At 40.1% G+C, this 12,983-nt stretch overlaps 1 protein-coding gene across 1 annotated transcript in view; it reads left to right on the plus strand.

Moving 5' to 3' along the window:
• The first annotated feature begins 1,192 nt into the window (after positions 1-1,192).
• Positions 1,193-12,983, plus strand: part of tgfbr3 (transforming growth factor, beta receptor III) — a 142,878-nt gene continuing 131,087 nt past the window's right edge. The window contains exon 1 of the mRNA XM_038273105.1: positions 1,193-1,444. The gene's annotated coding sequence lies outside the window, so the exon portion shown is untranslated. The remainder of the gene's footprint in view (positions 1,445-12,983) is intronic.

A 12,983-nucleotide genomic window follows, 5' to 3' on the forward strand; every position in this document is an offset into this window, starting at 1 on the left:
TAAGGGGCTGAGCTCGTAGATGATGATAAATAACATAGTTATGTATAATATATTACATTTCTGACTGTATATTCCTGTAATTATTACACACTGTAGCTTTAATTAAGCCAGAAAGATTTGACATTTAAATATGATTTCCCTACGACTTTAAATTAAGTCAAAAATATGTAAATTTTGAGTGTATTTTGACCTAATAAGACATAGAATATCAATTAAACCCAACTGAATAGAAATTTCACTTCATGCAGCGGTCTTAATATATTTAAATCCCTATTTGAATCCCCTTTATATGGAAGAGGATGAGGGCCACTGGAAAAAAAGTTAACTGATTTTAAAATTTTATTTCAGTTCAATATGGGGAAAAAGTCAGAATTCTGACTTTTTTTTCCCTCCGAATTCTGACTTTTTTTCTCAGAATTCTGACTTTAATCTCAGAATTTTGGATCTTAATGTAGATGGGCACCATGAAGGAAGAGATGTGGAGCACTCAGCTTCACTGACAAAGATGTGAGTTGTTTGAGAGGGCCAGTGACACATTGGTGGACAATGACGGAATTAGGCAACTTTTTACGTGCCCGAGGGGTCCCCTCATTATTAGAGGAGCAGAAGGTCATTAAAACAAGAGAGCTAGTCTCTGGATTCTGAGAAAAAAGTCAAAATTCTGAAAAAATTCAGAATTCTGACTTTTTCCCCCATATTAAACTGAAATAAAATTTAAAAATCAGTTAACATTTTTTTTCCAGTGGCCCTAATCCTCTTCCGTACATTCACGCTTTTCTGTTCCACCATGAAAACACTCTGGCCCCTCCTGGCCCCCCTGGTACATTTGGTCTAGAACCGCCACTGCTGCTGAGCATCATTCTCTGTGACTATCTTGTGTTTGCACTCTCAGCAGCTGCGATCACAGTCATACCACCTTCATAAAGTAGCAGAAGCCCTCCAGCAGTCAGTCTGACCTACATTGCAGCTTTGACAGGAAGTTTGAGGTTTTACATGCTAACCTGTCGCACATGCGCGTTCAACAAATCAACCCCTAAAATTTCTAATCTGAATCAAATTCATGACATAAATTGTTTCTCATTAATTGCGCTCTTTGGATCATCCTGCGCGCGAGGAGCGGTTTGGGGAGTCCTCTCTCTCTCTCTCTCTCTGTCGCGCGCGCAGTCCTCCTCCTCCTCCCCTCAGGCCCCGCCCCTCCATGAAGCCCCTGCAGTAAAACACAGATAGAAGCTCCTCGGATTAAAAACTTTCATTGCGGGGCGTTTGTCCGCATTGTTGTGAGGCGACAGCTTCCCCAAACCAGCCGCTTTTCTCCGCTAAGGTCGCCGCTCTGTGCGTAAAGCCGAGAAACGAAGAAGGACTCTGATGTTTTTGGACTTTTTTAGTTGACATCAACCGGAGCGACTTCCTTCAAGTTTTCAGGGCATTTTGAGAAGACTTCATGGTACGTCCGCTCTTCTTTTAGGTTAGACATATACATTTTCTCTCTCTCTTTCTTTTTTTTACTTTTTAAAACTATACACAGAAAGCTTTCTAACTATAAAACATCCTTTAACCCTCTTCATCTGCCAGTAGTTGTATTTAAATCCGTTTTTTTAGCTCTCACTCCAGCTGAACATCTGTGCTGACATGATGAAGCTCTTCCTTCTCTCACGCATTCTGGAGGATTCACGCACTTTTTCTTACGTCCTTTTTTCTTCCGTATTTGTTCCTAAAAACCAAAACAAATCCAAACTCAGATAAGGATAATGTTTTCCTAGAGTGGCATTCAGGAGGGGGGGGGGGGGGGGGCTGTTTGGAGTCAAAAGTGACAACATGAATGAAACTGCAGATTATTAATAAAGAAAGTGACGTTTCAACCAATTAATGCAATTTTTTGGATTGTAGACATGTGTTTGATCTGACAGAAAAAAAAACAAAAAACGGGTTATTCTTCCTTTATATGCGCTTATAGAGATGGTGTCAACCCCCCAAAAATAAATAACAAGCTAAGATCCAACAATCAGAGAAAGAAAAAGTCTGCAAAGTCATAAAAAGTCAAATACTTTAATTCCACTGTTTAAAGGATGCGCATTAAGAAGCATTTCCTGTGTTTTATTGTGGAATTTTAAATATATTTATGCCTTTGTAGAGATGCCTTTGGTTGAATTTTTTATTACTATAGCTCCAGCTTTTTAAATCAATTGCTGGACCTTCAGGCTCCCTGCAATCTAATTCTCCTCCTGAAAGCTATGCTATCCACTACCTGCTCCTTCTGCATGCAGATGGTGCAGGGCTGATACTCAGGCACATTCCTGCTACATTATATTTATGTGTTGCGTGAAATAATGCAACAATTTTTGGCATTTACTTTATCATATTTAGTTAACAGAATTGTTTCATGTTAGCAGGGTAGGACATAAAACAATTGTGTTAGAGTAACTAAATATGATAAAGCGTGGTACCAAACTCTTCAGCACAGCAGCTGCGGATGAGCCGTGTGTGAAATGTGTGTGTGGCTGTAATTCTAACAATTAATGCACTTTTTTGGATTGTAGAGATGTGTTTGATGTGTTGTCATAGTCCACTGCTGTTCCTTTTTCCTCTCCATCTAAGAAGGTATATGTCATTCCACAGCAGGATTTCACAAAAAAACAAAGTAGTACTTTATATGTGCTTATATAGATGGTATCACCCCCCCCAAAAAAAAACAAAAAACAAAACAAGATAAGATCCAACAATCAGGGAAGTTAAAGTCTGCAAGGTCTTAAAATTGTTTAAAGGTTAAGCCTTAACAAGCTCGTTATGTTTTACTATGGAATTTTAAATAAATTTATGTCTTTGTTGAGACTCTGGTTGAGTTTATGATTATAGCTCCAGCTGAATAAGCTAATAGTGTTATTGGAATCCAGGACAAAACTTTATTACCTTTGTAACATTCAAGAAATATGGATATTTTGATGGGAAATATTTACCACAATGTAATAACAACTGCTTCTATATTTGGCAAGCCAGCCAGATATTTACATTCTACACAAGAAACGCCAATTTGCCCGAATATATAAAGAAAAATAACAAAAGTGCTTCTATAAGAAATTCATTAAAAAAAATCTGAGAGTGTAAGAAACTTTTTTTTTTTGGTACAACATAACCTTAGATGCATTAATGCTGATGCTGGCATTTGCATTTTTAGGATACAAAGCCAAATATAATTCTTAACCAGGATTATTAACTTTTTAACTTTACTTTTTATCTTTTCAATTAGCATTTTACGTTTTGTTCTTGACTTGTTAACTTTTTTTTTTTCAACTTAATTTCCAGTAGGTAATCTATCATTCAAGGGCTCATTTGATTGGTCAAATGCCAAAATAAAATCTACATCCATGTAGCAGGACCTTTGCTGAATGGCTGGATATAGATCCTGTGCTTCTAGACCTCACTGAGGGACGGGGGGGGGGGGTTCCATTTGTAAGGTCGATGCAACTTGCCCTATAAAGCGGAGGTCTTCAACAGGGGGTCCGCGACCCCTAGGGGGTCCGCGGAGGTACTGCATGGGGGTCGTGAAAGTTTTTGCTGATTAGACTTTTTTGATATTCCCCACTGCAATTTTTTTTCCCACTAATTGAAATATTTAAAAGTCTTTAAATAATGAATTCAACACACTGAAGTAAACAGATAAATGGAGGCAGATGTCTTTCAGTCATCAACGCACACATTCAGCGACACACAGGAGCTCTTTCAAGCTGGGGACCGTTTCATTCACAACACCTGTCCGAACAACCAGGAATCAGAAATACTTTAATAATCCCAGGGAGGGATTACTTTCCTTACATTATTCCATCTGTAATAGAGAGACTATAAGACCAGTTTGATAGCACACAATTTCATACAATATATATAATTAGGGGGTCCCTGCGCCATCTTGTCATCATTTTGGGGGTCCATGGCCTGGAAAACATTGAAGATCCCTGCTATAAAGGGTTCCCTACGATCTAATCCCCCCCCCTTGAAACCTATGCTATCCTCTACCTGTTCCTTCTGCATGCAGATTGTGCAGGCTGATACTCAGGTGCATTCCTGCATGGATCATATGTGTGTTTAGTGTGAACTGATCAAACATAACATTATATTTACGTGTTGCATGGTACAAACTCGTCAGCGCAGCAGCCGCTAATGAGCCGTGTGAGGTGTGTGTGTGTGGCTGAACTGGAAACTGAAATGAAGTTCAATAAGACTGCAGGCGAGTAGGAGATTTGGATTTTACCACACTGTGGTTTTTACCACACTGGTCCTCAAGGGAAATGTTGTCTTCTTCCAGGCAAAACATTACAGCTTTTGCCAAAATCGACCAGAACTGAACGCTTGTTACTGCTTTGAGCTATTTGACTTATTATAAGTATGTTATGTGATTGTTAATTATTTAAAAAAACTTTCAGAAACCCTGTTAATTTTCCTATTAAATCATTTCTTTTTTTCTTTTCAGTTTCATTATATTTTTTTTTCTGAAATTATTTATCCAAACCAAGTGGATATTTTTTTTCTTGTTAGTTTTGTCCAACTAGCCTGCAGCTGGTTGCTTTACAGTCATGTTGCTCGTACCCCGCTAACTGTTTTTAACACAGCTTAATAAGGGGGACTGCTGGTTCACTGAGTTGACCTGCAGTGAGGTGGGGAAGGGGCTGCATTATACAGGGCTGCCAGAAAGAACTCCTCTGGAAAAGTAAGGATTTTGGACATTTGGGTTTTAAATCCATGATTTTTTGAACATCCTTGAATCTGATCAGACTAATTAAAGACAGTATGATCAAGGGTGGAATCGGGTTCTAACCGTTGCAGATTCTACTAGGGATGGGACGGTTCATGAAAACCGTCAGAACCGTTTGGTTCGACTGTCTCGGTTCGGTTCGCGTGAGAAGCAAAGCAGCGTAGCCGGGTGTAGCAGAAAAGAATCAGTTGTGGAGAATTGTGTGGGTATGGCGAGTGGGAAAGAACAGGAGTTGGAAGACGCGCCAGCAGCACTTTATAGGTCTGCTGTATAGGACCACTTTGCATTTAGAGTGACCTACGATGACGGCGGAAAGAAAGTGGTGGATAAAAGTGCAACAGTGTGCAAACATTGTGCAACACGTTTTGTTTATGCTAACAGCAACATGACCAACATGTCATGCTAACCCCGAAATCCCTCATACTCCGTCAGCGCTCCGCCCCGCTGCGCTCCAGACCGGCTGCTCAAAGCAAAGCCTACAGCCCCCGCTGTGGCTCCCGTCCGCTCTGCTCTGAGTTCCTTGGAGATGGTAGAGGGCATGCGCGACATGATTAAATTCAAAGCAGCAAAACATGAGGAAATGAAGCAGGGTTTCCGCGGATCATTAAAAATAATTACAATTCATAAATTTTTTTCGACTTTTTCATTAATTTTTAAGGGATTTCAGTGTAAAAATCAACTTATACCGAACCAAACCGAAAACCATGAACCGAACCGAACCGTGGATTTTGTGAACAGTTCCACCCCTAGATTCTACTAAGTCAATGTGAAGGACTCTTAGGGTGGGTTGGGATGAATCGGAATCTGTAATTTCATTGAAGTCTTGTTTTGTCATAATATAAGAAAAGATGAGAATCATCTGTCAGTTTGCATATTAATGCTACAGCAGGTAGGATGTAGCATGCTGCTATTTATCCACTAAATAACGGTTGTTTTTGGTAATTCGTGAACAGAAGGTAAAAAAATGTGTTGTGAGAAGAAAGATGTGTTGACAGGAAAAGACAGATACAATCAGTTTTCTGCCTGTATATCTCTGTCTATGGTTGGACTCAAAACGAGGAATAAAATGTGAATTTGACAGCAGCAACTGAGCTGCAACTTCTGGTGGCTGTCAGGTTTTTGGGGCATATTTTCTGCAGACCCCTAATAGCATTGAATAGAGCCATGCGGTGTGTGGCTACTCTGTCAAATAATTTTTTTTTAACTTTCTACTACCACGTAAAGTACCTACTTGCTGTAACCCACATTCACGCTGTCATTTTACATGCAAGGAAAAAACCAGACGAGACGTTCAAGGGAGCAGTTGTTTCTAACAATGCTGCTCGTTCGTGTCAGTTTACCACAGTGCAGCGATGTCTCATTACAGAAAAAAAAATTACTCTGTTTTTTTTTTTTTTTTTACTTTTAACTTTCAATAACAATTTTTATATCAACACATACATATATCCACCCTTGTCACATCTCACAATTCACATCTTAACATCTTTTTATAGATTATTTTAGACCTTTCATTTACATCAGGCATACAGTCTATTGCAGCTCCGTTAGCAGTTATAAAATAACAAAAAGAACCTCCAAAAACGACAAATAAAGATGCATTTCCTTCAGATAGACATTAGCCCAATTAAGAGAAACCCATATTCATGAACAACATCCATTGACTTATTAGTCACAATGATTACGGTGAAACGTACAACAGTAGGCACACTGGGAAAACAGATTTAAGAGGCGTCAAGTTCCCAATATGAATTTAGCTATAGGTTTCCACTTAGTTTCAAAGGTCTCCAGCTTAAATTGTGGTCTTAATGTTGTTTTTTTTCCGTAATGTAGACTTTTCTAATTCTATCTCTCCACTCTGATACTAGGAGGTTGTGGCCTTAGCCATGCATATGTTATACACTTCGTCGCGATCAGAAGCATGACCCTAATCAAGTATTTATTGTCTTTATTGATCATGTCCGTAGGAATTATTCCTAAAATATATACAGATATATCCAGATCTAAATAAAAAATGACTCTGTTTTAAAGATTATTGTTAGTGTTTTGTAAAAATGTAGCGCAGACATGTTAGAGAAGAAAAAACTGCCATAAACCTGATCAGATTATTGGTTTGTTTACTTTTACTGAACAGTTATCAGTTAGATACATAAAAATAGGCCTTTTGCAACATTAGGATTATGAAAGATTAATAATTTGACATTTAGTAAATCAATTACTCATTGCAGATGTAGGTGTGTGGATTTTTAGTGCTTACAGTCCTGCACAGACACAGAGCTGCTGGGATAAAAAGAAGTAAGAGTAATTAAGAAGCCAGAGTTCTGCCAAAATGCAAACACATAATAAAAAAACTCATATGAGCAGTTTTATATAAAACACACACAAGTAAATGACTCCGTATGCGTGGACATTTTATTTGTGCAGAATCAATAACATGACACCCTCAATATGTCAAACCTTAGTTCAGTCTTGCTTTATACAGTAATAGTCATTCAAAAATTCCCCCCTTTCCTCGTTGGGCCCTTGGCTGGTCCCTTACAATTCCTTTTTAAATTCAATTAAATTCAGTTTATTTCTAAAGCGCCGATTCAAAACACGTCATCTTAACCCTTTAAAGCCCGATCCAAGAATAAAACAAAACAGAAAATTACTCTTTTTTGGTTTGAAGTCCTTATTTGGCCTTTTAACAAAATATGTAAAAAGAAAAAACAGAAATACATTTTTGATTTCAGTAATTTATTTCTATGCGATAAGTCAAGATTATTTTTTGTGTAGTCTTCTGCCCTCTGTTATCAGGTATATCTGATTGTGTACAATAGGATTTTAAGTAAAGTTTTTATGATTAAATTATGCAAAAGGTGTCAGACGCAAAACATTTCAGAAACCGTATGTATCAAATATGATACATTTGGCATTACAGGATTAAGGCACTTTCCAGTTTACCAGATCATCCAGTGAAACTGATTCAAAGTTTTCTATCTAGGGAAAACCAGTTGATTGCATCGACTCATTGACTCAAAGGCAATCCCTCACACTAAGCGTGCTTGTAGCGACAGTGGAGAGGAAAAACTCCCTTTTAACAGGAAGAAACCTCCAGCAGAACCAGGCTCTGCGCTATATAAATAAACAGAATTGAATTGAATTAAAGATGGGCGATCAGCATCTTACCACCACCGCCCGATCAGGAATCGTAAGGTCGGGAGAAAGGCAAGGCAAGGCAAATTTATTTGTATAGCACAATTCAGTACAAAGACATGCAAAGTGCTTTACACGAATAAAATACAGGAAGATAAAACAGAATCAAAGCAAGTAAGAAAAAAAATAAAATAAAGATAGTCAAACGTTTGAAATTCAGCCGGCCTTCGTAAGGTAGCCGTGGGCAAATCGCTCAGTGCGCAAACAAATTTTCTTCTTCTTCTTCCTCTCAGATTAAAACACAGAAGCATAGTGGGGGTGTGAGCGAAATGGAGTTATTCCTGTAAAACTGACAGACCGTAGTAGCCATGTTTGCTCAGCCATGTCTTTGTCCAAATATGTTGTCGCCTTTTATTTTTAGGGCTTTCAGCACAAAATTGCACAAATTGCCAAGGCAGCGCATTTCACATTAGTGAGCTTCATATTACTCTTCTGCTCATTTGGCTTCCATATAGATGAGTCCCAGTAGCGCTATCTCACTGCGGAGCTGAGTCCCACCTGGTTTTTAGACGTTCAGTATGAGCAGGTAGATCGCATCAGAGAACAAACATCGTGAGCTGCGAACTTTTAAACCCTGCAGTTTCGTCGTACAGTGTGAGCTGTTAGCCTGGGTGCCATTCCGAACTTAGTCCCGCCCACACGTTTCAGGTCGGGAAGTTCGGTCTGGCATTGCTCAATAGTAGCGCGAGTATGCTAGCACAATATCTGGCGGGCCAATCAAATTGTCAGGGCGGGCTTTATACGATGATGGACAGATGGTCAACAGTAACGTAATCAACCACGTCACCAAAGCGCGCTTGGGTGACAACAACAATGGCTGCCGCTGGAGAGTTGAGGTGAGTAGATTCTGCTATTAGGTCTGTTCTAGAAGATATCGACAGCAAATTAATTTTAATAGAGGAACAGAGAAACGCAATCAAGGCTCATCTTCTTATTCTAGGCGTGCAACTGCACGCTTTGATTTTTGTTGACAACAACTATGCGTCGCTTAACATACGTCACGCACTCCGTTGCTCTTATTGGTTGTAGGTCTGTCCAATTGAGTGCAGAGGCATTTTTTTTCCTGGTTCGTTCGAAACACGCCCCATAATCACAGCTCTATGGAGCAGCATCAGACTCATTCTGACTAGAATTGAGTAGGACTACGTCAGGCTAGTGAGCTGTAGCTGCGTGCAACAATTGAAAATATCGCCCGGCTTTACCGCTATCAGTTGATCGGCATTAAGAACCTGCTGAATTTAGCCGGACGACAGACGACTTTACAGATGTAAAGCTCATTTTGTACGACTTTAAGAGCAACAGAAAGAATTGTTGTTATATGCCGCAGGCGGCCAAAAAACAAGCTTGTTTCTGATTAGTATGGTAGTCGTACAAATGCAATATGTAACCCACACAGTTGAAGCTTTCTGAAGATATGCCTGTGCTTTGTTACTATAGCAACACAGTGCACAGAAAGCAGTCATGATGACAGATGTAAGCCAGGGCTTTAACGCAGAAACCACCACAAGTATGTAGCTGGATTTCAGAGAACCTTCCTTCAGGGCTCTCCATGTTCTGCTGCTCCTTCCAAGATTTTCTTCAGGCAAAGATGGGCCCCAAACAAGAAACAGCTTCTTAGTGAAAAGCTTTTGTGGTAAAAGCTCTACATTTTTCTCCAAATGAGTTAAAACAACAAAGGAAGCCTGTGTAAATCTTTGAATATAACAGTATAAAGCAGGGCCAGCTTGTCTCTAATCTCAAATGCCGCAGAAGAGAAGAACATGAAAGTAATTTGCCTTTGATTTGGTCTTTGCTTCCCAAAAGGTATTGCAGCACAGTCGAACTCTGTTTAGTTAGCGGGGAGGTGAATGTCGAGGAGGAGCCTAAATCAAACAGAGGACTGTAATCCTCCCTGATGAGTTAAACGTGTAATATTTGTCAAGATCTTCCAAAACGACTTCACACAGTGAAAGGCCCTTTTGTCCTGTGAACGCTGCTCGCTTTGCAAAGTGATGCATCTAACCACTCAGTGCATCACTTCCCATGCACACTGTATGGTTCACGGCTGTGCACACATGTGAACATGTGCCTCCTCTTCACTGCCTTTCATTCTGGTCAAAGACACAGCCTTTAAGCTGTGAACAAATGTGACTGCTGCTTCAGCGTTTTGTGCACAAGGATTTTACATCGCAGTGGTTACAGATACGGTTCTGTTTGCATGAAGGAAATAGGGATCTCTCGTATGACTTCCTCTCTGGAACACGTTTGTTAAGAAATGCTTTCGGTTGTGAGAGCAAAAAACATAAAAAAGGTAAGAGTATTTAACGATTTTAAAGACATGCTGACTGCCTTTCTGTCCTTATAGGATCTCTTTAAAAATTTTGAAAAACTAAACAGGTTTTCATGATGCTTTAGAATTTTTAAGATTCATAAAATTTTTTTTAAAAAGCTACGATTTTTTATGGTATTAGACCTCGGATGTATTGGAAAGGCAAAAAGAGGATTTAGGGCTGAACAACTTTTAAAATTTAGATATTTTTTTGACCCAGTATTGCGGTTTTAGTTGGATATTCCTCTCCACCAACCACAAGCATGTTGATGTTTCACTCCGTGGTTTCAGTGTTTTCATGATCGTGAAAATGTGCTTGTCCAGACTCCCTTTTTGCATAACATAACTGTTACTGTTGGGTGGAAAAATGCTTACTTCTAATCACATGCATGGATTTTAGTGTTAGCTGCAGTTCTCTCTTTGTTTCTCTGTGCGATAAACCCACTACAAGTTTATTAACGCCACCTAAAGGACAAGAAGGGACAAGTGGGTATGAGGCCTGAACGCCTGACACTATTAAGGCTACGTTTACATTGCAGGCCTTAACGCTCAATTCCGATTTTTTTGTAAAATCCGATTTTTTTGCGTTGCGGTTTACATTTCCAAATTTATGCGACTTGTATGTTATCTCTTGTGTAACCTGCATTAATACAATGCAAGTGTCCTGCATGCCTACTAGAGGACGTAATGATGTCACAAGTCAGTGTGCTCTGTGTTTACTGACGTAAACATGGATGGTAGTGCTGGAGCGCATCTAGCGATCTTTCGCAACCTTAAAATCGCAATCTTTTCAATATGGTTAAACATAAATACTACTCTCGGCATTGTCATCCACCATGGTTGCCGTTTTTCTTGCCACTTCTGTGTAGCAAGACGCAGAATAGTGACCTTTGTCGGGTATTAATGGCGTACAGGTTGGATGAATGCGATCTGGCTGTTCAGACACAGGACGCAGTAGAAAAGATCAGATTCGTATCGGATTCAGGACCACATAGCCAAGTGGCCTGGGTCGCATTGGAAGAACTCGGATCTGTGTTGGGCAAACTGTCATGAAAAGATCAGATCCAGGTCGCATATGGACAAAAAAAACGGATTTAGGTCACTTCAAGCTGCTGTATGAAGGTAGCCTTAGAGTCATATCTGAGGAGAAATTGAATTAGGGGTGGAACAGTTCACAAAATCCACGGTTTGGTTCACACAATTCTCCACAACAACTTATTTTTTCCGCTACACCCGGCTACGCTGCTTCGCTTCTTCTTCTTCTTGTTTACTACTGGTGGTTGGCTTTGGTCGCAGTACCGCCACCTTCTGCTCTGGAGTGTAATCGCTTCGCCTATGAGAAAAAGGAGCAGCGCATGAACCGAACGCAACACACGCGAACCGAACCGAGACAGTCGAACCGAACGGTTCGGACGGTTTTCATAAACCGTTCCATCCCTAGAACGTATGGGGCTGGTCAGTTCAACTGTGTTTGCGTAGCTCCGACCGAGGTCGACCCCTGTATTTTGGACCTACGCAGCAATACTGCAGCAATCTAACGAACCAGACTGGAAGAGGAACACTGAAAGAAAAGAAAAACTGCAGGAAAGTGTGACTCAAATCAGATCGTTTTGTCTCTCGCATGTATCCGACTTTTTGATGGCAGTAGAAGCCTTTTCCCCTCCAAAATGAATCAGAGATGTCCCACTTCCATATGTGGACCTAAATTGGATACATTTGGATCAGAAATGTTTGTCTGCTCAGTGGCGCAGTGGGTAGCACTCCTGCTTTGCAGCAAGAAGGTTCTGGGTTCGATGCGTGAGTTCTCTCCGGGTACTCCGGCTTCCTCCCACAGTCCAATTTAATAATTAATTGGACTGTGTAGTTGCCATTAATTGGCTTTTCTAAATTGTCCTTAGTGCGTGAATGATTGTTTGTCCTGTGTGTCTCTGTGTTGCCCTGCGATGGCGACCTGTCCAGGCGACCTGGCGACCTGTCCAGGATGTACCCCGCCTCTCGCCCGATAGGCACCAGCACCCCTTGCGACCCCACTCGGGACAAGCGTGTCAGATAATGGATGGATGGATGTTTGTCTGCGTTCTGAACGTTCATGTCTCCTTTACTCACACTCTCAGGTTATCAACAACTTATAGTATTAACAAAGAGATTTCAAACTTTCAGTTTAACCAGCATAGGTGCTGAAATGAGCTTGACCCCTAGTGGGAGGGGACCCAGATGTCACTCATGAAAAAAAAAAGTGTAGCAGCCTGAATTTCTGCGTAACTGGGATAAATATAATATTTTTTAACAGAACCAGGTATTGCAAAGTAAATGCGTTGAGATTATTTTTGCTTTGGAAGCATTCCAACATATACTCATTATTTTAAAAAGGGCTGCATGACATCAGGATGATGAGCTAAAAACCGCGGTGATGTTCAATTTACCTGCAATTCTCTGTCTCTTTACTTTTGCTTAGCTGCGTTTATTATAATGTTGGTGAATAACTGGATATGTTATGTTTATTGCATAATGTTTTTCAGTTTCAGTTCTTACTGTGGCCCACTGAAGTAGTTTGCTGTATTATAATGCATCATAAGTACTTGTTTGATTTGTTTATATGTGCAGAAACACTGAATGTTCGTCCTATGGTTTCAGGTTTAACTTAAGAAAGTAAAAGTTTCAGGGAAATCGGTGTTGATTTGTGTGGTTGTTCTGAGCTGCTTGCTTTAAGACCCCACTGGCAGGTCGCTGTGTTTCCGG

This window comes from Cyprinodon tularosa, unplaced genomic scaffold (genome assembly GCF_016077235.1).
Source record: "Cyprinodon tularosa strain WSP-4 unplaced genomic scaffold, ASM1607723v1 ctg858, whole genome shotgun sequence".
Lineage (NCBI taxonomy): Eukaryota > Metazoa > Chordata > Actinopteri > Cyprinodontiformes > Cyprinodontidae > Cyprinodon > Cyprinodon tularosa.